Source organism: Cnephaeus nilssonii (assembly GCF_951640355.1).
Source record: "Cnephaeus nilssonii genome assembly, chromosome: 9".
NCBI classification, from domain to species: domain Eukaryota; kingdom Metazoa; phylum Chordata; class Mammalia; order Chiroptera; family Vespertilionidae; genus Cnephaeus; species Cnephaeus nilssonii.
The window spans coordinates 41,546,153-41,573,779 of NC_137080.1; the positions used below are offsets into that span (position 1 = coordinate 41,546,153).

The following is a 27,627-nucleotide window of genomic DNA, read 5'->3' on the forward strand; positions in this document are numbered from 1 at the left end:
CCCCTCCCAGTGCATGAATTTTGTGCACCAGGCCTCTAGTATCGATATAAATGTATATGAATAACTGAGTATTACTCATATATATTCTTTAATATATTTTAATTATTTAATATTTAAAATATTTAATATTTTTAAATTTAGGACACAAAGATTTTCTTTAAATTTTTTTTTTTGGTGGGGGGAGTGATGCCAGACTTCTACTCATTTAAGAGAAACATTTTTATCAGCACAGAAGTCTTTTTTTTGTCACTGATCATGCCATGAAGTCATAGGGAATGGGTTCCAGCAGCTCAGGCTCCTTCCATTGGTTCTACAAAGTGTGCTTCTCTGGGTGGAGCAGGCTGGCACTTCAGCTGAACGCAGGTACCTTTCTCTTTGGCCTCCTTCTTTTTCTGATCATTTTCCTTCACATGTTTCAGGAAGCTGTCTCAGCTCTTAGAGTGCTTATATGCTCAATACCTACATTCATTCTCTTGGCAAGAATCTTGCCCTTAACTTGCTTGTTCACAACAATGCCCGTGCATGCTGGGTGACACCGTAGACTCTTCCAGTTTGGCTATGGTGACATTTGTGGGCCATTCCTTTTGACAGTGCCCATTCCCTTGATGTCCACAATATCGCCTTTCTGGTAGATTCGCATGTATGTGGCCAAAGGAACAACTCCGTGTTTTCTAAAAGGCCTAGAGAACAGATAGCGGGTATCTCTCCTCTTTCCTTTGGTGTTAGTCTTCCCTTTTGACAAATTACTGGAAGATGGCGGTTCTGGCCTAAAGACAAAACACCCTATTTTTACACACATACACAGACACACACACATCCCATTCAGGACTATAACTTAATCCTGGAGGTAAAATCCTGTAGAGAGAAATTAAAAACTCTTGTCATTAGGGAAATATCAAACCAGAATGATAAGCTTTAGATTACGCTCTAAATATCAATAAAGCATAGTTGTATTACAAGAAGGAGAGTTTTACTAATCAATACCTGCCATTGGAAGGACCTAACTAGTTTAAATATTGAAGAATTAACTATCCTTTTTGAGTAATATTAAAAGCTTATTGCACAGAGATGGGGTGAACTATACATGTGTATGTGTGTGTGTGCATCATAAATAATTTTGAGTTTAATAGAATCAATATTTTGAATTAATTGGAAAGTAATAGAAAAAATAAAATTTCAGAACACCAGCTAAAAATAAATCCAAAGTTGTTACCAAAAGTTCCTGCAACATTTTTTTGTATTTACTTTGATTTCAACAACATAAAATTCAAGTGATAAGTGTCTAATACAGGAAACAGTGTTTTTTTTTGTGTGTTTTTTTTTCCCTGTAAAGGCCCCAATAGTAAATACTCTAGGCTTTGTGGGCCATTTGGTTCCTACCACTGCTTACTCTCCTGTTGTAGTGCAAGAGCAGCCACATAGTCACTACAGAAGTAAAGAGCTGCTGGGCTATGTTACAAACACTCACTTTTATAAAAAGGGAAGTGTGCATAGGCCATGCTTTATCCCTCTCAGGTACAATGGAAAATCAAGTGGTTTTTAAAGGATAACACTCTAATATATTTAATTTCTAATTTTTATAAATTTTTATCCTCTAAGTTGAAATATGATAGCATTGCCCTTCTTCATACATTTTATAGCCTGAAATTGTATTTTTATTCTGTTTCTTTTGTTATAGAAACTGCCACTGAGAGCAACACTATAAAATTCAATGGTTAATGAAATGTAAGATATATTGCTTGAAGGATGGCATTCTTCTGAAATCTAGAATCATGTTTCCCAGTCAAAGAGAAAAATTAGTAAAAAAAAAAAAAAACACAATTTTTTTTTTTTTGCTTTAAAAGCAAATGGATTTTAAGAAAACCTAATCCTGTGACTTTTAATGATTATATCACAATCCATTAGAACATAGTCATTGAAGCAAAGTTTACTTGGTACTAGATAAGAAAAAGTGTATATACCTTTCTTAATTATTTCCTCATTTCTCTTGTCATAACCTGTGAATCAGCTATCATTACCCATGATTAGCTTAGTATTTGAAACTTACACACACACAGGTTAGGGCAAAAGTAGGTTTACATATATGAGTACATGAAACACAGAGTGAATTCTGGTATTATTTATTAACTATTGTACTATTTTCCATATAAACAACTGTAAACCTCCTTTTTCCCATACCCTGTATATATAATGACCTATATATGCTTTGTTTTCCACTCATCAAATGTTAATTTCCCATATTCTGTTTTCTGTCAATGGCTACTGTCCAATAAGAAGTTTAGAGTTGCATTTTTAACCTGAGTAAAAACTCTTTTACTTTGTCTTACATAAAATCCCAAGAGGCATTGTTACTTTTTCTAAATAATCACCTGAAAGGCCTTTCCAGTATGCCTGCTAATTTTTAAAGTAAATTATATTATGGGAACTCTACCATTAAGGAGCAGTAGTAGTTAATCTTACTAGTCATATTCGTCGTATTTAAATAATTTGATAGACAAAAGTGTTAGAAAATTTTCTCCTCTTGGCAGATAAAAAATGAACTAGTAAGTGATAATAAATATATAGAGAACATCAAAATGGCAGTTAATATGTTTCTCCAATTTACAACTGCAAATATGTATGATTATAAATATCTATATTAGTAGAAAAGGGGAAAATCTACTTTAAGGTTTATATACACATTCTCTCATACATACCAAGCACAAACACACAATCAAGTTATATTGTATTGCAATCAAAATTCTTCATATTTCTATTTTAAATGAAACTGAAAGGAGTCCAGACTATTGAAACATTTGGGGCTCGCATTCATATGTTCTTTATCATATCATAAATGATACATATGCACATATATATTTATATTTCAATTTGTACAATGTTTAATAATATTAATAATAAACTTCATGTATAGGCATTTAACCAGTAGTTATTAAGATAAGATTTGTACCTTACCAATAATTAAAACATTCAAAGTACTATTATAAACATTTACCATAGATTATTTCTTCCCAGTTAAATAATGGTGGTTTTACTAGATGATTAACTTTTATTTATAGACTAGTGGCCTGGTGCACAGATTCGTGCACATTGAAAGGAAATTAATTAGAAGGTGTCCGGTGGGGCGGGACTGGGCGAGACTGGCTGAATACGCCCTGGAGCCAACCTCCCACAGTCTCCCCCCGGCTGGCTGCACCTGGGGCAGTGCTGCTGCTGGAAGGGCATCTAAGGAGTGAGCGGGGTCCCTCCAGCAGGTGGGGTCCCTTGGCTTGGTCTGCAGGGATTGGGCCAAAACCGGCTCTCCAACATCTCCCAAGGGATTCCAGAGTGCAAGAGGGCACTCTGCAAAGTTGCTGTCATACAGGGTGTGGAACGCAAATGCTAGTGTTCAGTAAACCAGATTTGGGCCCAACAGTGCACTGGCAACAACATAACCCACAGCCAAAAGTGGAATCGCATGGCCCCACAAGGTATCGGGCTCCCTCCTCTCTGGTTTTGGGGTGCATCACCTAAGAACCGCCACTGCCAAGTCACTGCAGCTCAGCAGCTCCTGCATTGAGCATCTGCCCCCTGATGGCCAGTGTGTGTCATACCTACCAGCCGGTCAGACAGTCGGATGGTCACTTAGTCTTTTATATATATATATAGATAAAACTACTGTACAAATTCTAGTAATTTATTTTTTATTTTAAATTATGGTTTCTGTTGTAATCCATATTTCACCTCTAAGTAATTTAGATCATGAGACTCAAGAATACAGTCTTTAAGTAAAGCTGCATAATTAACCACTTCATTTATTAGTAAGTGAAATCTATATATATAAAAACCTAAGCAACTGTTACCACCAGATAACTAGTGGGTAGCTATGATGCATACTGACCACCAGGGGGTAGACGCACAATGCAGGAACTGGCTCCTGGTGGTCAGTGTGCTCCCACAGCCAACCTCCCGCTGGCTGGCCACCCTCCAGTGGTCCCTCCCCTCAGCTGGCCGGCCCCAATTGGCCCCTATCACCAGCCAAGACAAGGGACCCCACCTGTGCACAAATTCATACACCAGGCCTCTAGTTTATTGATAAATGAGAATTCTGTATCTAAATTAACTTAAAGTGCTAGAAAGCTCTTTTAATGCTATTGATGACTAAAATGTTTCAAATCTGTAGTGCTCTATAAAAGTGAACCAAAATGTAAATTATGATCCAATAATGGGTTATAAAATATTTATCATTCCTTTTAGTATATATTTGCTGACAACACTTGTCATGCACATTTTATTGAGCGAGGAGGTAGGTAGAAGAATAGTTCATTTGCAACCTATATGAAAATATAGAACATGTATATTTGTTGATAGAGCATCTTGAAACTTTTGCCCAAGCACCTAGCAGAAAACTTGGAAGTAATAATAATTGATGACTACCTTTCAGAATGCACATAGTGTTTATATGTTTTTTTCTCATTTGATCCTGCTAACAACCTCATGAGACCAGTGCTCAAGACATATTTGTTAAATGAAATGATTCTAGAGAATAATTTAAAGGCAACATTAAGTAAATATTTAATATTTTTATACTTGGGTTTAATGACAAAGAACACAACACAAAAAGACGGTCTCTATGGAATGAGATTAGTCAAGTTGAATAACTAGCATAATATATCTCCTTAATTAAATCTTTAGATAATTCCACTGGCCTCTTAAGGAAAGTCATATTTTTAAGCAAACACATAATGATTAAGTTCACTGCTTAATTATTTACAAATACATTTCATTTTGACTCTGTAAAATAACATAGATCTTTAAAAACATCAAAAATTTTCTTTGAAATACATTTAAAATAATTTCTAGGCATAAATAATACCAGTTCTCCTTTCCAAAATAACTTTTTATTACACAGGTTTCCAATTATTATTACAACTAGTGATCCAGTGCATAGACTCGTGCACATTGAAAGGAAATTAATTAGAAGGTGGCCTGCGGAGCAGGACAGACGCCCTAGAGCCAACCTCCCACAGTCCTTGCCCAGCGTCTGCGGAGTGAGCAAGTTCCCTCCTGCAGAAGGGGTCCCGCAGGAACTGGCTCTCTGACATCCCCTGAGAGGTCCTGGAGTGCAAGAGGGCACTCTGCAAAGTTGATGTCGAACAGGGTGTGGAACGCAAATGCAAGTGTGCAGTAAACCAGATTTGGGTCTGACAGTGCCCCAGCAACAACATAATCCACAGCTGTAGGTGGAATCTATGCCGCCTGGCAAGGAATTGGGCTCCCTCCTCTCTGGTTTCAGGGTGTGTCACCCAAGAACTGCAGCTGCTAAGTCACTGCAGCTCAGCAGCTCCTGCGTTGAACGCCTGCCCCCAGGTGGTCAGTGCACGTCATACCTACTGGTCGGATGGACACTTAGCATATTAGCCTTTTATATATATATATATAAGGCATGGGATCTTAAATATTTATTGCTGGGGCCTGCTGCGGCGGGGGCCAAACATGGCGGGGATCTCCCTTTTCCACGTTCCGCGCGGAAAGAGAGATGAACGAACTGGTCCTAAATGGAGGCGGCCAGGGATTGAGAAATAATAGAAATAAAGAAAACAAGACGCAAAAATAGATTCATGAAGCTGGGGCTGGGTGGGACGCCATCTTTCCTCTCTGATGGAGAGGCAGCATGACGACGGCCATGAGCCACCCAGCAGGTTTATCTTATATCCCAAAAATCCAGGAAGTAACACCAAAACTTAGGATCAAAGGAGCTTATTTGCATTCTTAACTAGGCCCCAGCATTACTGGATTTACATATCTAGACCCGCCCCTGCTTACACCTGGGCTGCTATGAAGTCAGAACTGATTAACACGTCCAGCCTTATTGGGGAAGCATGTTCCCAGGGCGTGGTTCTGCCTAAACCCTGAGTTCAGCTGACGATAATTAAAAGAAATGCCCAGGTACCTCCCAGGCAGCCCTCTACAATTTATATTTAGGAAAAATAAAATTATAAAACTTGGGTTAAATACAGCTGCTTATAACTCTGGCCTCTGTGTCACATAACCTTTGCAATCATCACTTTGATTTTATTCCACTGAATCAAGAACTGTGTAATAAGTCTCAGATGCTATTAATTGAAAGGTAAATGAATTAATTTTATTTTTCCCACATTATACATGAAAAAGTAGTTCAGCAAAATGAAATGATTTATTCAAAGGCATAGAGCTCAGTCCATATAATTAGTGTTTAGGAACATTTCTTTTCATAGTAGCTAATCTCCATATCTTTTCTCATTCTACTTGGTCAAATAAAATTATCATATTATTAATGGCAGATTCCTGATATATGTGACAGGTCATATTTTATCTAATAAGCACTTTTTTAGCTCTAGTTAGGTTTTATACTCCACATACTTCTGTTCTTCCTCAAGGATGAAGACCATCTAGAAATCTTAAGTATTGTCTCACTTACTGCTATACCTACAGCACTAAAACAGTACATATTAAGTACTCAGTAAATATCCTATCTAATAAAGAAGGAATATGCTAATTGACCCTCACACCATTGCAAATATGGTGGCACCCACAGCCAATAAGGAGGGAATATGCTAATTGACTGCTACACCCTCAAAGACGGCGGCGCCAACAGCCACAAGATGATGGTGCGCAATCCCCTCAGCCCCACTGGGGTGCCAGGTGCGCGACAAGGCTGGGCCCGACCCCAAGCAGGGCTGGCTGCTCTGTGTACCTGCCTCCAGAGTCCCCCAGTCCCCTCAGGGCCGCCTAGGGCCAGCCCGAGGCACAGACAAGCCTCAGATGGTGGCTGCCCAGTTGCCCAGGGCCGCCTGGGGCTCAGGTAACGAGGGCCCACCAAGGCTTGCACTGCCGGCAGTGGCAGCAGCAGAGGTGTGATGGGGCATCATCTTACCCTGATTGCCAGGTCGCCTCCCACCCCTGAGGGCTCCCGGACTGTGAGAGGGGGCAGGCTGGGCTGAGGGACCCCCCCTTCCAGTGCACTGGCCTCTTAATTTTCATGCACTGGGCCTCTAGTTTGTTAAATAAATACATTCTTTACCAACTAAAAGAGAGATTTATCTCTTCTTTCTTTCTATCAAAGTCTCAATATCTACTCCTGACCTAGCAGGTTGTCATTTATTCCTCTGATGATTACATACTTCCCTCAACACATAATCAGAGCCCCCCTCCCACTAAAAATATTAGAATGGGACTAGGTGGTCTAACAATGGACAACTGTAACCCACTGTATCATTCTTTTGAGATTGTTTCTGCAGATGCTGACTCTGACTAATATGTAGCTTGTAGATAAACAGCCTGTTTGTATAAGAATCCTAACAACTAACTTCAGAAGATACAGATTCCAACCTTTAGTCATCCTAGTTCTGGGAGGTTTTCTGACTGTCAACCATAAAACCAGGAAAGCATAGAACTAGGATGACAAAGACCAAGGTGATGCCCGTCAGACCATCACTTGACCAGTTTCCAGGTCCTTATTGGAATGGACTGTGCTGGCCTGCACATAGATAACTTTTCCACTCTTCTTAATTTCTTTATTCTGCTTTCCCTTTACTTCCTTTTAAAAACCTTTGCTTGCACTGAGATGTGGAGATGGGCTCTGCGACAAGAATCCTTCTTCTCCTCACCTGATCAGCACTTGAATAAACCACTTTTCTTTTTCACCAGCATCTGTCTCATGAGTTTGGATTTTGTGGGGGCAGGCAGCCGAATTTGGGTTCCATACTGTTTTCCATAGTGGCTGCAGCAATTTACATTCCTACCAGTAGTGCACAAGAGTTCTCTTTTCTTCACATCTTTGCCAACATGTGTTATCGCTTATATTTTTTATGATAGCTGTTCTAACAGATGTGAGATCTCATTGTGGTTTTAATTTGCATTTCCCTGATGATTAGTGATGTTGAGCACCTTTTCATATACCTTATAGCCATCTGGATGTCTTTGGAACAATATCTATTCAAATTCAATGCTCTCTACTGTATTTTTAAAATGGCTAGAGAGTAAATGTTAAAAATTCTCATTATAAGAAAAGAATGTGTGACTGTGTAGTGATGGATGTTAACTAGACTTATTACAGTGATCATTTTTCTATATATATCTTCAGATAAGATGTCAAAATTTTCTCTGCCTTCATAAATTAAATGAAATTGAGATGTTATTCTCTCCGTAGTTTTTACTTTTCCAGAATGTCATATAGTTGGAATCATATAGTATATAAGCTTTACAGATTGGCTACTTTTACTTAGAAATATGTATTTACTAGTAAGATTCCCCTATGTCTTTTCATGACTTGAATAATAAGTATCCAACTAGATGTACCATAGTTTATCCATTCACCTACAAATAAATTTATTCATATATTTTTGTGACATGATGTACATCACCCACTAGATGTACCATAGTTTATCCATTCACCTTCTGAGTTTTGACAATCTATACTAATAAAAGGGTAATATGCTAATTAGACTAGGTTGATCCAGACATCTTCTGATCATCCGGTCCTCCTTCCAGACAAAGCCACAGAGGTGGGGGATGAAGAAGAGGCTGTTAGGTGTGATCAAGTCGGCAGGGAAGGGCGGTTAGGGGCAATCAGGCAGGCAGGCAGGTGAGCAGTTAGGAGCCAGCAGTCCCAGATTGGAGAGGGTGCAGGCTGGGCTGAGGGATGTGCTCCTCCCCCCCCCCCCCCATGCACGAATTTCATGCACTGGGCCTCTAGTTATTAATAAAGCTGCAATAAAAATTGCATGTAATTTTTTGTGTGGACATAAGTTTCAATTTCTTTAGATAGGTACCAAGGAGCATGATTGCTGGTACACATGGTAAAAGTATATTTATATTTGTAAGAATCTTTTAAATTGTCTTCCAAAGTGTTCGTACCATTTTGCATTCCCTTCAGCAATGAATGAGAGTTCCTGTTGTTTCACATCCTTGTCAGCATTTGATGTTGTTAGAGTTGTGGATTTTGGCCATTCTAATAAGTATATAGTAGTATCTTATTGTTGTTTCAGTTTGTGTTTTCCCAAAGACATATGATGTGGGGCATTTTTCATATGCTTATTTACCATCTGTATAACTTTTGGGATGAAGTGTCTATTAGGTGCTTAGGTCCATTTAAAATCTAATTACTTTCTTATTGTTAATTTTTAAGAGTTCTTTGTATATATTGGATAAAAATCCTTTATATTAGATCTTGAATTTTTTCTCCATTTTGTCTTTTTTTTCTTCTTCTGGATGTTCCAATTACATGGATATTAAGCCTTTTGATTTTGAGTTACAGTTACCTAAGGCTCTGTACACTTTTTTCTCTCAATTTTTTTTTCTTTTTAAAAATAAATATTTATTATTGATTTCAGAGAGGAAGGGAGAGGGAGAGAGAAATAGATATATCAATGATCAGAAAGAATAATTGATCGACTGCCTCCTGCACACCCTACACTGGGAATTGACCGCATAACCCGGGCATGTTCCCAGGCTGGGAATTGAACCATGACCTCCTGGTCCATAGGTCAATGCTCAACCACTGAGCCACGCCATCTGGGCTCTGTCAATTTATTATCTGTCTTTTTCAGGTGCATGAATGTCACTGATCAAGTTATTTGACACTTTTCTCTGCCATTGCCATTCCATTATTCTGCTGTTAAGCCCATTCAGTGTTTTGTTTAGTTTAGGGAGAATGTATTTTTCAGCTCTAAATTTACATTTGGTTCTTCTTAATATTTAATATTTTCAGTTTCCCTGCTGAAATTTACTCAGTTTTCATGCATTAATAGTGTAGTTTTCTCTACCTAATTAGCATGATTATAATAGCCTATAGTTTTTCTCTGAAACCTTCAATATCTACTGTCTTCTGGGATGAGCCTTATTGATTTTCTTTTGAGAACAGGTCAATTTTCCTAGTTTTTAGTATGTTGAATAATTTTGGATTTTCTTTTGTACATTGTGAATATTTGGGTGTGGGAACTCTGGATTTTATTATAGCACTCTGAGGAATATTTATAATTTTGTTTTAGCAGACAATTAACTTGGTTAGACACAAATTATAAACTTTTTCTCAATTTAGGATGGATGGCAATGAAATTTTCACTTCAGGCTGTGTGAACTCTGACCTTTGAATGTGTGGTTGAAGCGTCAGTCAAAGACAATTTTTTATTTTATTTATTTTATTATTATTTTATTTGTTTTATTTTATTTTTTACAGTATTACAGATGTCTCCCATTTTCTCCCTTTTTACCCCCTCCACCCAACCCCTGCCCCAGCCCACCCCATGTCTTCACTATGCTATTTATTGTCTGTGTCCATGGGTTATGCATATATGTTCTTTGGTTAATCTCTTCTTGCCCCCTCCCTCCCCACCTCCTCACCCTGACTAAGGTCTGTTATTCTTTTCCATGCATCCATGCCTCTGGACCTATTTTGTTCATCAATTTATTTGGTTCTTTAGATTCCACTTATAAGTGCAATCATGTGATATTTGTCTTTCTCTAACTGGCTTATTTTGCTTAGCATAATAGTCTCCAGGTTTATCCATGCTATCCATAATAGTCTCCATGTTTATCTTATCAAAGGGTAAGAGAGCTTTTTTTATTTTTACAGTTGCATAATATTCCATTGTATAAATTGCCATATGAACCAATGATCCCACTTCTGGGAATATATCCTAAGAATCCTGAAACACCAATAAGAAAGAATATATGCACCCCTGTTTTCATAGCAGCTTGATTTGCAATAGCCTAGATCTGAGAACATCCCAAGTGCCCATCGATGAGTGGATAAAAAAGCTGTGATACAAGGATCAAGTTTTATGTGTGGAATTTGGTGTTTCCTTTTACTAGCTCATTCCTTTCTGAGATTACCCCCACCCCAACCCTACTCCACTCCCCTGTGGCCCTCTGGGGCCTCTGTACTGCAGACTTCTTCCCTAGGTTTGTTGACTCAGAAAGATGACTGTCTTCCTATTGAGGTTTTAGCTGCCCTGCATCACCCTGCAGCTATTGCTGTCCTAAGAGCAAAGGTACAGAGTGAAAAATGTACATTTTGCTGGTTACTTCAAGTTTTGAGTTGTTTCCAAAATCTGCCTGCTTTGTTTAAGATTGATATATCATAGTCAACAATATTAGAAATGCATGATAAATTTTCATGTTACAGGAAATATTTAATCTTGCTAATTTTCCCAAAGATAACTATAAACAACTATATTATTTGCATTTACTATATAAATATTTGTGGTATTTGATTTAGTAAAGCGAAGAAATAAAATAGCAGAATAATATGTACCTTATAAATTCATTATAAAACATAAATAAAATAATGTATATAAAGTGCTCAGCAGAATATCAGACAAAAAATAGGTGTTAAATAGATGGTGGATCCTTATCTTTGTCCATATGTTGATGCCAAGAAAGTCAGCACTTATTTATTTTGTTTCATACATCCCAGGCAGACAGTGTTGTTGGATCCACTGACATTGCGATGTGAAGAAATGATTATTAGGAAAAGTTTCTCTGGAGTAATGCCCTCCTGAAGAGGATTTCAGACTAAAACTATACTGCTGTGGGGTCTCAGCAGGTCTCTAGTTCTAGCATATCCTTTGAACTTTATTAGAACTCTCAGTACAGATAAAGGAAGCTTTTCACTTACTTTTCCATATTTTGAGTGTTTAAACCTGAATTTTTTATTAATAAACATCATACACTTAGTTGTATCATTTGCATACCCAAACTACTGATGCCATTTTTAGTTTGTTTTTCTTTCAGTCAATAAAGTAAGATTGATTTGGTGCCTTAACAAGGGAGCATACTCTATTGCAAAAGTCATTGTATGTAAGTCTGTGTCTTACTTAGAACTTAGCAATGCGAACAATTTGTGGATATATGTGTGTACATGTGCATGCACACTAGCTGATACCTCTTTTAAAAAATATCTAATTTATACATCCCAAGTCCTTAACTTCAGCTCTAAGTCCCAAACTGTAAAGGAAATGTCTAATTGCCTATGAGTAATGAGAAATATAGTTACATAATTCTATATTACTCTGAGGAATACTGGTACAAAGTTTTATTTAAGTTAATATATTCCTAAGCTAATGCATTGTAATCAGAAGAGAATTCTACATGGTAAGGTTATAGAAATATCCTTTTGTCATAAAGCCCTGAAATGGGCTTGAGCCACGAAGCAGATTTGTCTCAGTAGAGTTCAGAAGCTGGCCAGGAAACATAAATTGCTAAGACATTGTAAAAAGAACATTGGACTTAGGCCAGATATTACCTCCTGAATTAAAAGAGCAATTTAAAAGTCAGGACACGTCTTTATTTTTTAACCAATAGCAAATATAGGGATTTCAGATCAGGAGAAATATAGTTTGATTTATTTTCTGAGGGAACCTGCAGCTTTGTCCTTCAGCCGCTGGGTTTATGTAAGGCCTGAGGAACAAGTCTGCCAACAGGGAGTTATGATCATCTAATCATCATGGCCTGGATACTGTCTTGAGTAAACCACTTGCTTAAGTAAAGTGTTTTTCAATTTCCCACCAGGGAGTTGAGAATACAAAGGAATTGCACTGGTTTCCTTGTGTGACTAGACTTCTCTGAGAAAGTCAAGCTCCTCATTTATTCCTATCAGCCTGAGTTCTTGAATATTCTGAATAGGGGGAAAAGTAACAGAGCTGTTAAGATTAATGGTACAGCTCTAATTATACAACAAAAAACCATGACCTTCTAAATTTAGGTTCGCAATTTTCCTAACTTTGATACATCCTGATTGGCACAATGTTCAATAAAATGTAGAGAACCGCTGTTGCATGCCCAGGTTCATGCTGGGTGCAGCACTTGAAATTTTGCTTTAATTGTTTTAAATGTTGTACATCTGCTTTGCTTAGCTTCCTACTTGGCTAAGAACAGTGCACATACTCTGTGAAATGTTGGTGTTTGTCTGAAATTAATATATAAATATGTTGGTTATCTCATCTGGAATTTCCTTTAGAGTTGTGCCAATTCAAAGTTTACTGCCATTCATAACCCTCACCCACAGCCAGTTTCTAGAACAGTGCCTATCACAGTGTATACTATTAAGATACCTATTTGTTGATCAGATGAAAATTTATTCATATATTTTTGTGACATGATGTACACTATGCTACAAAAACGTGACATTTTACATCCAACACTTAGCACAGATTACTTGCTTCCATGAATAAGATGAGTTTCTGACTCGTATGCTATTTGAGAAAGTCAATATCATGTTGCAGTTACATATTGAGAAGCAAAGCTGTAGTTAAAGTCATTTTAACTATAATTTATAGACTATGGTCATTTTTGCTCTTTGCTCCTTTTTAGCAGAAGTTCCAGATTTTCTTTAATATGTAATATTTGATAATTTAGGTTATTATATTAATTATTATATTTAATCTTTATGAATGTAGATAGCATTGACTTTTATAGTCTTGATATCCTTTTATTAAATCTATTGATTTGCACTTATCATTTAGATTTTTTTCTCCTGAAAAGGAAAAAGAAAAAATTAAGGCTTTTAAAAAAATTTTAAATATTTCCTTTACTAGTACTATACAGCAATCTAAGATTATATTTAGGTTAAGCCATTGAGAAATTGTTCTTTTAGTTATTTTATCTAACTACTAGAGGCCCATTGCACGAAGTTTCGTGCAATAGACCTTCCTTCACCTGGCTGCCAGCACCAGTTTTCTGCCGGCACCAGTTTCCTCTGGCACTGGGGACCCAGGCCTTGGCTCTGGCCACCCGCCCATCAGAGCAGCGGGAGGCGCGGGGGGCGGGACTTGCGAGTCCCGCCGCCTGCACCTCCTGCTGGCCCCATGGGTACCCCTCAGCACCGCTGATCGGGCTGGCAGGAGGCGCGGGTGGTGGGAGAGTCCCGATTGGCCGCCCTGAGTCCTGCCGCCCGTGCCTCCCACCAGCCCAATCGGTAGCCCCCCGGGACTCGTGAGTCCCGCCGCCCACACCTCCCACCAGCCCAATTGTTCCTCCCTCAGCATCGGCCGATGGGGCCGGCGGCCAATCTGGTGGTGTGAAGAGTAGGCGGCGGGACTCTCGCGATGGGGGGCAGGGCAGTGCGTGGGAGCCGCCATCTTTGCTGGATTAATTTGCATAGCGCCCTCATTGGCTGTGGGCATAGCGAAGGTACGGTCAATTAGCATATTACTCTTTTATTAGGTAGGATATAACATATAGAATAAAACACTGAGAATGTGAGCATGATCTCAAACTCTAAATCAAGAGTATCTTTCCTTCTTCCTAATTCCTTCACTCCTTAGGTATACTGATAGCTTTGATATATTTGATTATATGAAAAACACTTTTGCAGATAATAGTGCGGTGAGGGCCTGGGGAGACAAGAGGTAGTGGGAAGGAGGGTTTCAATTGGAGGGAAAAGGGGACATCTGTAATAATTTCAACAATAAAGATACATTAAAATAAAAAGAAAATAACATGACTAACATGTGTTTGTTTTTTGTTCTTTGTTTAGTGTTATGGAATTGGAAGTTTTAAATATGGTGACATGAAGGCAGGGGACCCAGATATTATTTGTATTCTTATGCTTAATGTCAAGTATTTTCTTCATTTGAAGGTTGCATATGCAATCACCACGGAGGCTAGCAGTTCTGGGTGGTCCATGCATCCTAGAAGAATTCCCCATTTATTTTCTGTAGGACTGATAACCTCTGATTTGCAGTAAAACGTGCTTTATGGTGTAAAAAGGACTTTCCCATTCTCCTTTTATTTATTCCTCAAAACAACTCTTAGAAAGTATTATAATCTTGGAGTTATAGCTGAGACCCATAGACATTTTTAAAAAACATCTAAAATACACAGTTTTCTATCTTCACTTCTTTTTGAACACCAAAGTGCAATGTACCTAAGGTTTCATAATACTTTATATTATAACTATATTGATTACAAATTAGATTTTTCCATCATTTAAAAAATATCCCAAGAAGATTTTTTTTGCCTTCTTATCCCTGTATGCAAAGAAAGATGAAATTGCAACTTTTCTTTTGTATGTTACTTTGAGGTAAGCACCTGCTCAATTACTCCTGACCAGCAAACAGTATGAGGCCTGTCCTTCCATACTTCCAAGAGGCTTACCAAAAGTGACTGGTACTTTCCAGGTAGAAAATATGACTTATTTTGTGTTTGTTTTCTACATGGAACTGTTTGTTTCATTAATTTTATTATATATATTCTCTTAAAAATTTTTATTGAATTTATTGTGTTGACATTGGTTAATAAAATTATACAGGTTTCAAGTGTACAATTCCATAACACATCATCTGTGTATTGCACCCTGTGTTCACCACCCCAAGTCAAGTCTCCTATCGTCAACATGTATCCCCCCTACCCCCTTCTCTTTCCCCCTACTCTCCTTCTATCTGCTAATGACCAGACTGTGCTCCACTAATTTTAATGAAATAGAAATCAGCATAAATTGCACAAATTAACAGTGTTCTGTAAACGTTCTCTGATGAACCGTATATTTATTGTATGGTATATTTTCCATATATTTGTCTATATTTTTCTACTAACCTTAAATATACTTAAGAAATATATGACTGGTTTTTTTTTCATGGAAATTTTAGAAGTAATATTTCAGTAATCACAGGTGTGTAGAAGAAATATATGTGTGCCTGTTAAACTGCTCACTAGGGAAGTCAAGGCCTCTTAGCTCTTAATTTTGCAGTAGTATTTCGTGAGATCCAAGTGTCACAGATAAAATAACTTTGACTAGTAAAAGCTCATACTTCCATTAGATTGTTGATAAGATGTATATAATTTTTTTTCTTATTTTATTTACCACCTTAATTTATAGCTTAGCTTCCAAGCAGGTACATATAAATGTGGCTGTAGGAGAGAATAAGTTATGTTTAGGTGGAAGTTTCTGAGGTTGGTGAAAAATGTTGGTTGCTAATCCATTTTCAGAAGAGTTCTGTGCTTTATAAGAGGGATTATGCACTGGCAGATATATCTCTCTTTATGTCTGTACTTATATTGGTAAATATATAGTCCTCTATCTCTGTATGTCTATCTCCATCCACATCTACACCTATATCTGTTCATCTTTCCTGCTAAGAATGGGAGGTCTACTAATGTTATGCCTTCACATAGGGAATGAGATCTTGTTTGTTCTGATGAAACTAATGTATATTTTTGAGTCCTCCCTTTCTCTAGACACCAATGTCTTTTAGGTCAGTAAGTCTTATAATTAAATCTCGAATTCTACCTCTGAAACATTTCTTGATTCAATTTTCTACTTTGATCCCTCTAAACAAGACGACTGCAATAGACTTTAAAATTTTAAAATAAATTCCCTGCTTTGACTAGCACACCTACATAATCACATTTCACTTTCCTCTGAGAGTTATTTTTCTAAAATATAGGCCAATTGGTTTCCTCTTTTTTTTAAAAAAAACTTTGAAGTCTCATCTTTGCCTCAGAGCTGAAGAACCATCACCTTAGCAGAGACTTTAACAAGTTGCCTTCGTCCAACTCTTTAGCTTTAAGTACAGCTAGTATTTCTTTAATGAATATGCACATTCATGATTTGTAATCGTATTTACACAATTATCTCCCCTTCAAGCCCCAGTTAAATTTAAAATCCTCTATGATGTCTTCCTCAAGTTCCCAAAGTAAAAGGTAGTTCTCCTCTCCTCTTTGTGATTGTATCTGTTTGTTCAGATAACTCTTAGAAGTGTCTCATGGAAACTAAGAGCAAGGATCCACCCTGGTCTCAGAAAATATAGGAAGAATCTGGAATGCCTTCTGCTTCTGTCACCTCTACTCATATTTGTGTGTCTACATTATTATTCTCTCTACTGCAGCCCAGGTTTCTCTGACTAGCACCTCTTCTTCAACATATCAATAGCCAGATTAAGGTTGGCATCATTAAGTCTTAATTTCAAATTCTTATGGGGAGCAAACTTGGCCCAGCTTGAAGAAGATGTCACCCTTGGACCAATTATGTCCAGAAAAGAAGAATGGGTCACTTTTGGTTCCGGGATGGCTGCTCCCACTCTAACAGGTGACATTGCTGGAAAGAGGGACCGCTGCTACCAACTGAGTTTTGGGGGATATGGACAAAAGATTGTTTCTTTAGTGTTATGATGTTAAGTATTTATTTTTTAAACTTAGACAAATACATTACCTGTCATACTTTAATGTTAAAGCAATAAACAAAATATATGAGTCACTAACATTGAGTCAAACTCATGGGACTAACTGTTGCTTTGGTTAAAAATGCACATTCCTCCATTCCCCTCTTGGCCAGTAAGAAGTGTTAGGACTCTTCTACTCTCTTCTGCCCATTTCCTTAAGGAAATATTTACTATACTCCATAGGAGAGGAACTACGTATGTGGAAGTTAATCTGACTCCTTCACTCAGTCTTCTCTATAACAAAGAGGTAATTTTCCAGCTTGATTGATGACATTGGAAGAGAAGAAAGCTCTCCCTGTGTCTGCATGTGCACAGGACAGTGGCCTTCTCCTCTGGCACCTGTCTTCTAAGCAGTATCCTTAGGGCAGTGGTCCAGGGTCATCTAAGAGACAGGGTAGGACTGTGGTGTGTTTTTTGACCCTGCACTGGAAGTTCAATGATGTTAATTAGATTTTCCCTTGAGTAGATTTGGGGAGAAGTGTGTGTATGTTAGAAATCCTATTTGCTGTAGGTCCAGGGTACATTTTCTGTTTCAACTGTGTCAGTACTAAGACTTTTTCCCCCCTTTGATCTTAAATAATTATCTGAATAATATCAATAAACCCCCAAATAAAGTACATGATCTAGAAAACCTTCTGAAATAGACCCACAAACATTGTTTGCAATTAAACAAATAGGTTTAAGTTATTAGATTTATGTCAACTTTTTCCGGTTATAGAAGTTGAAGCCATCCTTGTTCACTGGTTATGGATTTATTTTTCAGTTGAAGCAGACTTGAGTGCCAGGAATAAGGCTTTGCTGTTGACTTTGACCTCAGGAACACAGCTGAGAAAGGAATTAGATCACCAGGAAAGTAAAAGCTCTTAGTTCCTGTAAAGACTTGGCTCAACAGAGTCACGGCTTCTGTATAAAAAAGAAAATAAAAGGCTCTTTGATTTTGCTAGGTGAGACCATGTTGACTACTTCTAGTGCAGTATTTCCCAGAATTTGGTTTTCAGACCAAGAGCAGCAACCTCACCTTGTAACTTATTCAAAATGCAAGTTTATGTCTCTGTTACCAGAGATTCTCATTTAGTTGGTCTAGAATGGGGCTTAAGAATTGGGGGGGGGGGGGTGGTAATTTTGGTTTTAACATATCTTTGTAATTCTAAATTGAGTTTATGAGAGGAAGGTAAGATAATGTTTGGATTTCAATTTCTCCCTAAAAATTAAAGTGTAGGGGTGTTACTGTTGTTGAAATTTGGGACATTTTGGTATTGTTCTTATTGTTATGTCAAAAATATTATCACAGTATCTCTATGGTGATATATGGACAAAATAAATTATCTTGGGTGAGCTTGTGTTTGAAAATTCACTGGATATAATTTAAGATGAGAAATAGGTTGAGGAGTAGGTTCCCACCCTCAGGCATAGTTGGATTGATTTAATTCAAGCATTGTTATGCTCCATTCCAGAGCCATATTGAGGCACAAGCCAGTGCTCCTCAGTTTGGGATGCATAAAAGAGCCATGGTTCGTTCTAGAGTGGCAGCCTCGGGTGGCAGCAGCACTGCCTTGCTCACTGTTGGCCTCCTCCCCTGAGAGACCAGCACCCCTGGACTATAGGGCACATGGTTTGAGAGTAGCTTGTTCTCCTAGATCTCATAGTTCCAAAATGAAATGGCTGCTCCAGTACTCAAGATACCTTCTGTCATCTTCCAAACTCTCCTGATCCACTCACCCACAAGCAGAGTGAGGACTTTATTTGATAGGTGCTTTTTTGCTAAGCATGTGTGGCTCTATCTTGTCCCAGCTCACTTGAGTTCTCCCTGTCCACAATTTATAGAAGGTTGGCCAGGTTTCTGATGCTGAGGAGAAAGCACAGTTTCTAGAGCCTTGCCATGCAACATGTGGTTTGTGGGCTAGCAGCATCATTAGAAATCAGCTTCTTAGAAATCAGAATCTTGGGCCTCACCTGAGACCCACTGAATCAAAAACTACCTTTTAGTAAACCCTTAGGTTGCTTATATACCATTAATATTTCAGAAGTGCTGCTTTATTATCCCCAAACTTCCAAAATAATAAGAATTAGATGAGGTCATTTTTTAATGTATATTTTCAAGATCCGTCCTGCTGCTTCAGAATCTTCAATGGAGAGTCCTAGAGAAATATGAGAAACACTAGCAGCCCATCTCTCACAGTCTAGATAGCACTTCTCAAACTTTAAAAAGTGTATTCCTATCCCCTAGGGATCTTGCTACAATGCAGCCTCTGATTCAGTAGGTCTTGGCTGGGGCCTGAAATTCTGCATGTCCTGCAAGCTCCCAGGGGATGCCCATGCTGCCAAACCATAGTCAACACTTAGTAACAAGGTCAGAGAATCAGGGCTAGTGGTTATGGAGCAGTGAACAGCTTTATAAATGTGTTTGATATGTCTTTTGAACACTCTTGGATATGATGTCCTAGGGTCTAGATTTATAGAGAGCATATAAGTCAGTCGATTTTGGAGCCAGTTTCAAACTGTTCTCCAACTAAAATTTATAAGTAATAAAGCTGTTATTTTTATCTCCATATATTTGACTTTTCTGTCTATTCCTAGTAGAGTGTGTGTGTATCTATGTTGGTTTAAGCCCAGGCAAGGTTTTACAGATTCACTGATTATGAGAGTCATTTACAAATCCTCTCTTCTCCAAAGATAGTAGGAATAATATTAAATTTTTGCCCCTTTATCTCTCCTTATTAAACTGTTTACTTTTACATAAAGGTACCTGTACATGAGCTAAGATTTTTTTGCTAGATGTTTACAGACCAGCTCTAATGTGGTCAAGGTCTATTGTAACCATTTCTTTAATATGACCTTTTTCTTTCCTTTTATTTCTCCTCTCCTCCCCTTCTTTCCCCTCCCCTCCCCTCCCCTCTCCTTTTGATTTAAACTGGTATTCAATACCCTTACTGACCCATCTCCCTCTCTTTTGCATATTCACTGCCTTAATTATTAAGCCCTCAGGGCAGTGAGGTTCTGGTCAACATCACAGAATCTTAGGAACAAAGCTTTGAGTCTGTTGACCACAGAGACAGAGTTTTAGTCAAACTAAAGATAACATCTAGGCCCCAGTTGTGTTTCAGCTCCTGGCCCAGAAAAGTGGAATGACCCCACTGACCACACCCTTGCAAAACCAAACAAAACAATGTACGCCATGGCTGAAATTTAGGACCAAATGCAATAATCAAATATTCCCTAACCCTAGCATCCACCAATCAATAGAGTCCTGGGACCTAACCATGACCCTAATCCCCTTAGTCCCCTATATAACCCATCCCCTAGAAGCCATTGAAGAGCCAGGTTTTAGTTCACCTGTGTATCCCTGTTTGGAGCCATTTCTTTAAATAAACCCTTACTTTCCTTGCTGCAAACTCCTGTTCATGTCTTATTGGGCTTTGATATGCACAGGTAAGTGAACCCTTTTAGTTCAGTAACACTGTCTGTGCTTGAATTAGGAGAAATGAATGTTTGATAACATTTTGCAATTCCATTAAAGAATGAGAGATTCCACCAGGAGAAAGATTCTTGGAGCAGTTGTAAGAAGAGGCATGTGAAGTCACTAAGTCATGGGTCCTCAGGCTGTGCTGGTGGCACAAATTTGGAGAATCTAAAATAGAAGAAAAAAAACAGGAAAACTGTAATGGGATCTTTGTAGATAAGTATTTGCTAGGCACTGGTATGATATGTGCCTGAGTGCTCAAGGAAAACAAATGCTTTGGAGATAAACAGACATTTTGTGAAATAAAGGGAAAGTTCATTTCCCTTTTAATGTTTTTCTAGAGAAAACTTATTTGGAATAAGCGTTTGGATGAAGAGGAAAGCTCTGTATGGTAAGCTCCACCTTTCAGAAAAGCAATGAGGAGAAAAGCTTTAGAGAAAATGAGTCATAACCCAAGAGTATTAAAATTGTACAATAGATCATTTTTAGAAAAAAAAAGTAGGATTCATATTTGTTTTGGGAACTTGTCAAAAATATTCTTCAGTTACATTCCAAACCAGATTTGTTGTTCTTACAGTTTTATTTGGTACTCTTTTTGCCTTGATAATTAGAAGCTATACAGAGACTGAGACCTCAAAAACAATCAGTGAATTGTGGCCTTAACTGAAAAAAATTGCCAAATGATATGTAGAAAAGTAAAGATTCAAAATAAACAGGAGGGTTAAGAAAATAGTAATAGAATGAGGTAGATGATAATTGACTAACAAAATAGAAATAAGGCTAGCCAAAAATTAAGAAACATTCTGAGCTAGTTCTGATACCATTTTAATTATTTAGTTATGAATAATAGGGAAGGAGCAAAGGGGGAAGCCAGACATTATAGGGAGGTCATTTGGACACCTTTACCAGGAAGCTGCAACTTTGCACTCCCTACAGAGCCACCAGTCTATTCCTCCCAGATCCAAGTAAGATTAGGATGAATTGTGGGCAACAAATGGTGCCTCCTCATGGGTTCTTACTTGAGACTAGTTACTGTTTGTTTTGAAAATATAAGTGTAATGGGTTGTATTTGTTTGGCTCTATTAAAGCGTGAGGGTTTTTTTTTTTTGTTTTTTTTTTTGTCTTTTGTCTTTGCATGCAAATTTCTTAGCTGATTACCTATGATGCACATCACATTGTTTTAATAATTATTGAATAATAAAATTGTTTTTCTTCTAAATTTGTGGAGAGTTTCCTGGGTGGAAGGAGATTTTGTTTTTAATTTATATTTTCCTAAAGATATATGACATAATTATATTTCTAGAGTTTTAGAACTTTATTAAATATTGATTGTATGGCCCTGACTGGTTTGGCTCAGTGGATAGAGCGTCGGCCTGCAGACTGAAGGGTCCCGGGTTTGATTCCAGTCAAGGGCATGTACCTTGGTTCTGGGCATATCCCCAGTAGGGGGTGTGCAGGAGGCAGCTGATCAATGTTTCTCTCTCATGGATGTTTCTAACTCTATCCCTCTCCCTTCCTCTCTGTAAAAAATCAATAAAATTAAAAAATATTGATTGTATAGCTTTTATTAACAAAATATAAAGAAAGGCATCTAAAGATTTCAGAATAAACACATTCTTGTCAATTTACCAAAATAATTTTGTTTAAAAATCTTTCTTTAATCCTTTTCAAAATTAAATGATGTTAATATAATGTATATATTTTCTGTTTGTCCTAATAATTGTATACTCTCATAGAAAAAGAACTGTGTTTATACTTCAATAAATTTTCCAATTACCTACCAGCTTGTTTATTCCACTTTGGCACCCTCAATATTTCACTTGTGTATTAGGTAATTTATTATCCAATAAATTCCAAGAAATGTTTTCAGAATAGCCTATTCTTTTGGTATTTATTGTCTGCTTTCTTACCTTGTTTGTATTTTCCTGGGATAAATTTATTATTAAAAAGGTCTGAGTAGTAAATGCTATAACTTAGATCCATGAACAGATATGGTTTCTGAATTTGGGGTGAAGAGGCTGTCAGGTTGTTACTCCTAGCCTGTGGTTTATGAGGCCTCACTTGTAGCATTCATCATTTGATTCTGATAATTTTTGTCTTTATAGATAGTCCCAAATGTACTTACATGACCGATTTGAGAGCAGGTCTGTTTTCTTCTTAGTGATGTGTATCTCTAAGGCCAATGATCCGCCTTCCTGCCCTCCCCCCAGAAATAAACAGTAGCTAATTTCCACAGTAAGAGAAAAAAATCAGTAATAAGTTATTCTCCTAAAGTTTTGTATTTATTCTTATTCTGAAAGAATAATCAAAGCATTTTGATTTGATAGTGTTACTAAGGCTGAATTAATTTGAAACAAACTGCTGTGAAATTTATATGTAAGGACAACAATAGTCACTTTAAGAAAAAAGTAATGTGCAATACATGTTTATAGAAAGGATCCAAGTGAAATGAAGTGATACCTGTTTTCTGCAAAATCATTACCTAATGTTTAATCCTTATAATATACAATAGTGAATACTTGCAAGGTGAAAGAAAAATGAGTTAAGAAATTAAACAAAATAAAGAAACGAACACATTTTAATGCAGCAGAGAAGTGAGATTGAATTGGTTTGGAATGATTTCTGAAGTTTTAGTGGCCTGTGTGCTCTATCTAGGAGGATGTGATGCTTGTCTTCCTCAGGCAAAATTCATGAAAACAGAGACATTTTAAAACAGCTGCTTAATTTTGGACTGTGGCTGACCAATATTAGGAAAGACCTGTTGTTCCTAATCAGAACAGACATTGGTCTCTTTCTCATGCTAATTATTACTTCTAACAGCACTTTGAGTCATAATTCAGCCAAGGATTGATTCTGGTTATATGGGGTTGCTAGGAAACACCCTTCCCCGAATGTGGGTGAAAAGATATTTCTTCTCCACAGTATAGATTTTCTAGAATTATGTATGTTATATTTTAAGATGATGTGTGAATTAAACATTTTCATAAAATGAAGATAAAAGGTTTTGGTTCCTCAGAAAGATGTAGTTATATAAAGATTGCTGGTTTAACTTTTAATCTAAAATTTCTGCATTTCAATATTAAAAAAGCAAAATTTCCTCTACATGGTAGTATTTTGGCTGTACATTTACAAACGTGAGAGGATATTAATTAGCATGTTGTTAGAGTGTAAGGGATTTTAATAGCCTAACTGGAAGGGTGTCCACATGTCCCTGGAAAATTATAAGCAGCAATTCACAAAGCTATAACTGATAGCCAGATGGATAAGTATGAAGTTAATGTTATTTCTTCTGGGACCAGAATGTCAAAATGAATAACTAATTAGGCTACTGAACAACTTTTAGAAACACAAAGCAGAAATAAATCAAGAAGCAGTTTTAAGAATGGAATTAAGCCATCTTAATATTAAAGTCAAAGGAAGAAAAGCTTTGGAATTATTAAACATAAGACAAATATAGTATTTGGTTATACCTATTTAAATAGAATATATGAAATTTATTTAACTCTTATTAGGTATTTCAAGCTAATTTGTAAACTGGTGAAATAAGTATCCTGGCTATAAATTAAACAAAGGCAAAATTATCTTGAGAGCAGATATAATAATTGGCTAAGCAGTCAGAGTCTTTTTGCTTGAGAAAAATATACGCTTGATGTTTCTTTGAATTTTATAAAAGGAACAATTATTTAAAATTTATACCAGTAAATACTTATTACTTGCTCTGGGGATAGAGGTGATTGAAACCCCTCTATACTCAAAGATCATAAAATTTACTAACAATGATTGAGGTAACTTCTAGAATTAGCCCATAGAGTCCTCTAGCTTTATACAATGATTTTGGGAATTTAGGGTGTGTGTGTATTTATAAAACAAGCGTATTATTTTTCAAGAACTTTATTCTCTTTTTTAAACATATTTTTATTGATTTCAGAGAGGAAGAGAAAGAAACATCAATGATGAGAGAGAATCATTGATTGGCTGCCTCCTGCATGCCCCGTACTGGGGATTGAGCCAGCAACCTGGGCATGTGCCCTCTACCAGAATTGAACCCGGGACCCTTCAGTCCACAGGCCGACACTCTATCCACTGAGCCAAATCAGCTCGGGAAAGAAATTTATTCTTGATTCCTCTACTCATGATTTTAATAGTCTTTAAGGCTAAAGATTAAACAGACCATATGTGTTAATTACTTTAATTCTTCAATTTGAAACATCTTGAGATAATAAACATATAGTTTTTATTGTTCCCAGACTGTTTGTTGGAGATCTTGAAATAAACACACACACACACACACACACACATATCTTCATAGGTAGTTATTTTTAAAATGAATAGTAATCTCCAAATAAAGAATTTCCAAGATGAGAAAGTGGGTCAGCCAGTATGGCTCAGTAGTTGAGCGAAGGACCATGCACCAAAAGGTCTCCAGTTCAATTCTTGGTGGGGACACATTGCCAGGTTGTGGGCTTGATCCCCAGCAAAGGGCATGCATGAGGCAGCTGATGGATGTTGATGTTTCTCTCATCGATATTTCTATCCCTCTCTACCGCTCCCTTTCTCTCTCTTCAAAAAATCAATAAAAACATATTCTTAAAAAATGTCAAAGAGGATAATGGGATCTTTTTGAGACATTCAAAAAATATGGGCAGACTATTCAGCTGAAAGTACTGTATTATAGCTAAAGGCTTGGGCTGTCGGGACATTCAAAACTAGGTTTAAATCCAGGATCCACTAATTAATGCTGTATGCCTTTGGGAACATGCTTACCTCTTAAATAATAATTTCCTCATCTGCAAATTAGGTAAATAGGATCTCTTATGAAGGTTCCATAAGAATTAAATGGAAAATGAATGTAAACCACTTAAGAAATTGTTTATCACATTAACTAAAAATGTGATAATTACTGATTATTATGGTCTGGTTTATATAAGCATCAGCTAAACATGAAACTATGGGGGAAATTGGGTAAGTTGCATTTTTGTCATCACATGCTTTCTTAAAAACATCATTTTTTCCTTAATCTTCATTATCTTTGTCTTGGTACTTTTTATGTCAGTTACTTTTCCAATTGTTTCTTGCTCACATTCTTATACATTAAGTTGTCCTTACTACAGAAAAGAACTAGCTGCAAAAACTGTGCCTTACTGCTATTATTTGTTTGTTTGTTTGTTTGTCCTCACCTGCGGATTTTTTCCATTGATTTTTAGAAATAGTGACAGAAAGGGGGAGAGACAGAGAGAGAGAAACATCAGTGTGAGAGACACATTGGTTGCCTCCTGTAAGGGCCCCAACCAAGACTGTGGATCAGGGTCGGGAATGGAGCTTGCAACTGAGGTACATACCCTAGATCAGAATCGAACATAGGACCCTCCAGTCCTCAGGCGGACGCTCTGTCCACTAAACCAAACTGTCACTGCTTTTAAATCCATACTTGAGGCAAGCCAAGATCTTGGCAACATCAGCCTCTTCCATACATGTGTAAATGGAGTCAACCAACAATTTAAACCCCACCTCACACCAGTGCATCCAGTTCATCAATAATTTCCCCTTACACAACAGTGCTTTCTTCTTCAATGTCATCAGTGTTGTCCATTTCTGTTTTTGAGAAATCGGTGTTCATATTAGAAATAAACGTTTAAAATATGAATTTCTATACTTGGAGAATTTGTATAAATTTAGGCTATATACTGGTCAGTTACTAGCACCATGGGCTTTGGAAAAGAAATATTAACTAAACTCAAAATTTTAAACTTGTTTAAATTTCCAGAATTATTTCAGATTTCAAGTCTTTCCATCGAAATTGCAAGATAGTGTGTAAGAATTAAATGTTAAAATGTACTTTTCCATAGGAAAATGCTTATTCAGACCCAATCATGACGCATAATAACTTTGTAGTATTTCTGCAATTTTGATGGAGTCATATTAATCACCTATGTTCATTATCATTCTTTTCAATGACCCATGGTCATTAGGTCAAAAGGAGAGGAAAATACATAAAAGAGGGAGATATCCCACCATTCTTTAGAGCTTGATGAATGCATCAGCTCTTGCTCTCAAAGAAGACACTAAAATGGGGTAAGGCATGCAGGAGATGTATTTGGGATAAATCCTTGTTAAGGATAAAGGGAGAGGGAGCAAGGGAAAGCAGGGAACACCTTCAGACCATGGTATAGGATTGGACCTTTGAAAGGAAAGCATGAAGGAAGGGGGAGTGGGCAGGAAGTGCTTCAGACAACAGTGCTGTTCTCAGAGCAGGAGTGGTCTGACCTAAAGCTCTTCCATGGCCAGTCCTTGGTTGGGAGCAACCCAGACGAAGTGTGGCCTGGCCAAACACATGATAGTTGGAGGCTGTCAGCAAACCCTGCTCTCTGCAGCAGGTCACTGGAAGGTGATCTGAATCCTTGGTAAGACATCACAGTTAGTCTTCACTCAGACTCTTGTCAGCTTTCATCACAGAATATCAATAATAAACAGTGCTGTACACTTCAGGAATCTTGGTTCTTGCAGGGAAACATAACTTTAAACTCATAATAATAAGTCATTTTTTATATCAGTGTCCCAGTTGATAGGCTTTTTCTCAAGTATTTGCAGTTGATCTCTTTCTATAGATCAATATTTTTAAAATTACATATTTTCTCCCATTTTGTAGGTTGCCTTTTCATTTTGTTGATAGTTCCCTTTGCTGTGCAGGAGGTTTTTAGTTTCATACAGTCTGACTTGTTTATTTTTTTTTTATTTTGTAGCTTATGCTTTTGGTATCATATTCAAAAAATAATTGCCAAGAGTCAAATCAGTAAATGAGTTAATATCCAAAATATATAATTGTTGAAGATTTCAGCCCAGTAAATTTGCAGTTCTAACTGGCTTGATTGATTCTTAATCAGGCACCATCTCATTCAGCAAGTAGAAAGGTGCTCTCAGGAGGGTGCACAAAATGGAAGTTTTTGGTTTTTTATAGAAAAGATGTGTCAGGGCAGTTATTATACAAAGAAA

The 27,627-nt window shown here is 37.2% G+C and overlaps 1 pseudogene across 1 annotated transcript; it reads right to left on the bottom strand.

The window, feature by feature from the left end:
- Window positions 1-253: 253 nt before the first annotated feature.
- On the bottom strand, window positions 254-26,254 carry LOC307105426 (large ribosomal subunit protein eL21-like; annotated as a pseudogene). Its single transcript has 2 exons — window positions 26,187-26,254; window positions 254-767 (listed from the first exon to the last, which is right to left on the bottom strand). The product of its transcript is annotated as a large ribosomal subunit protein eL21-like (transcript).
- Between the last annotated feature and the right edge of the window lie 1,373 nt (window positions 26,255-27,627).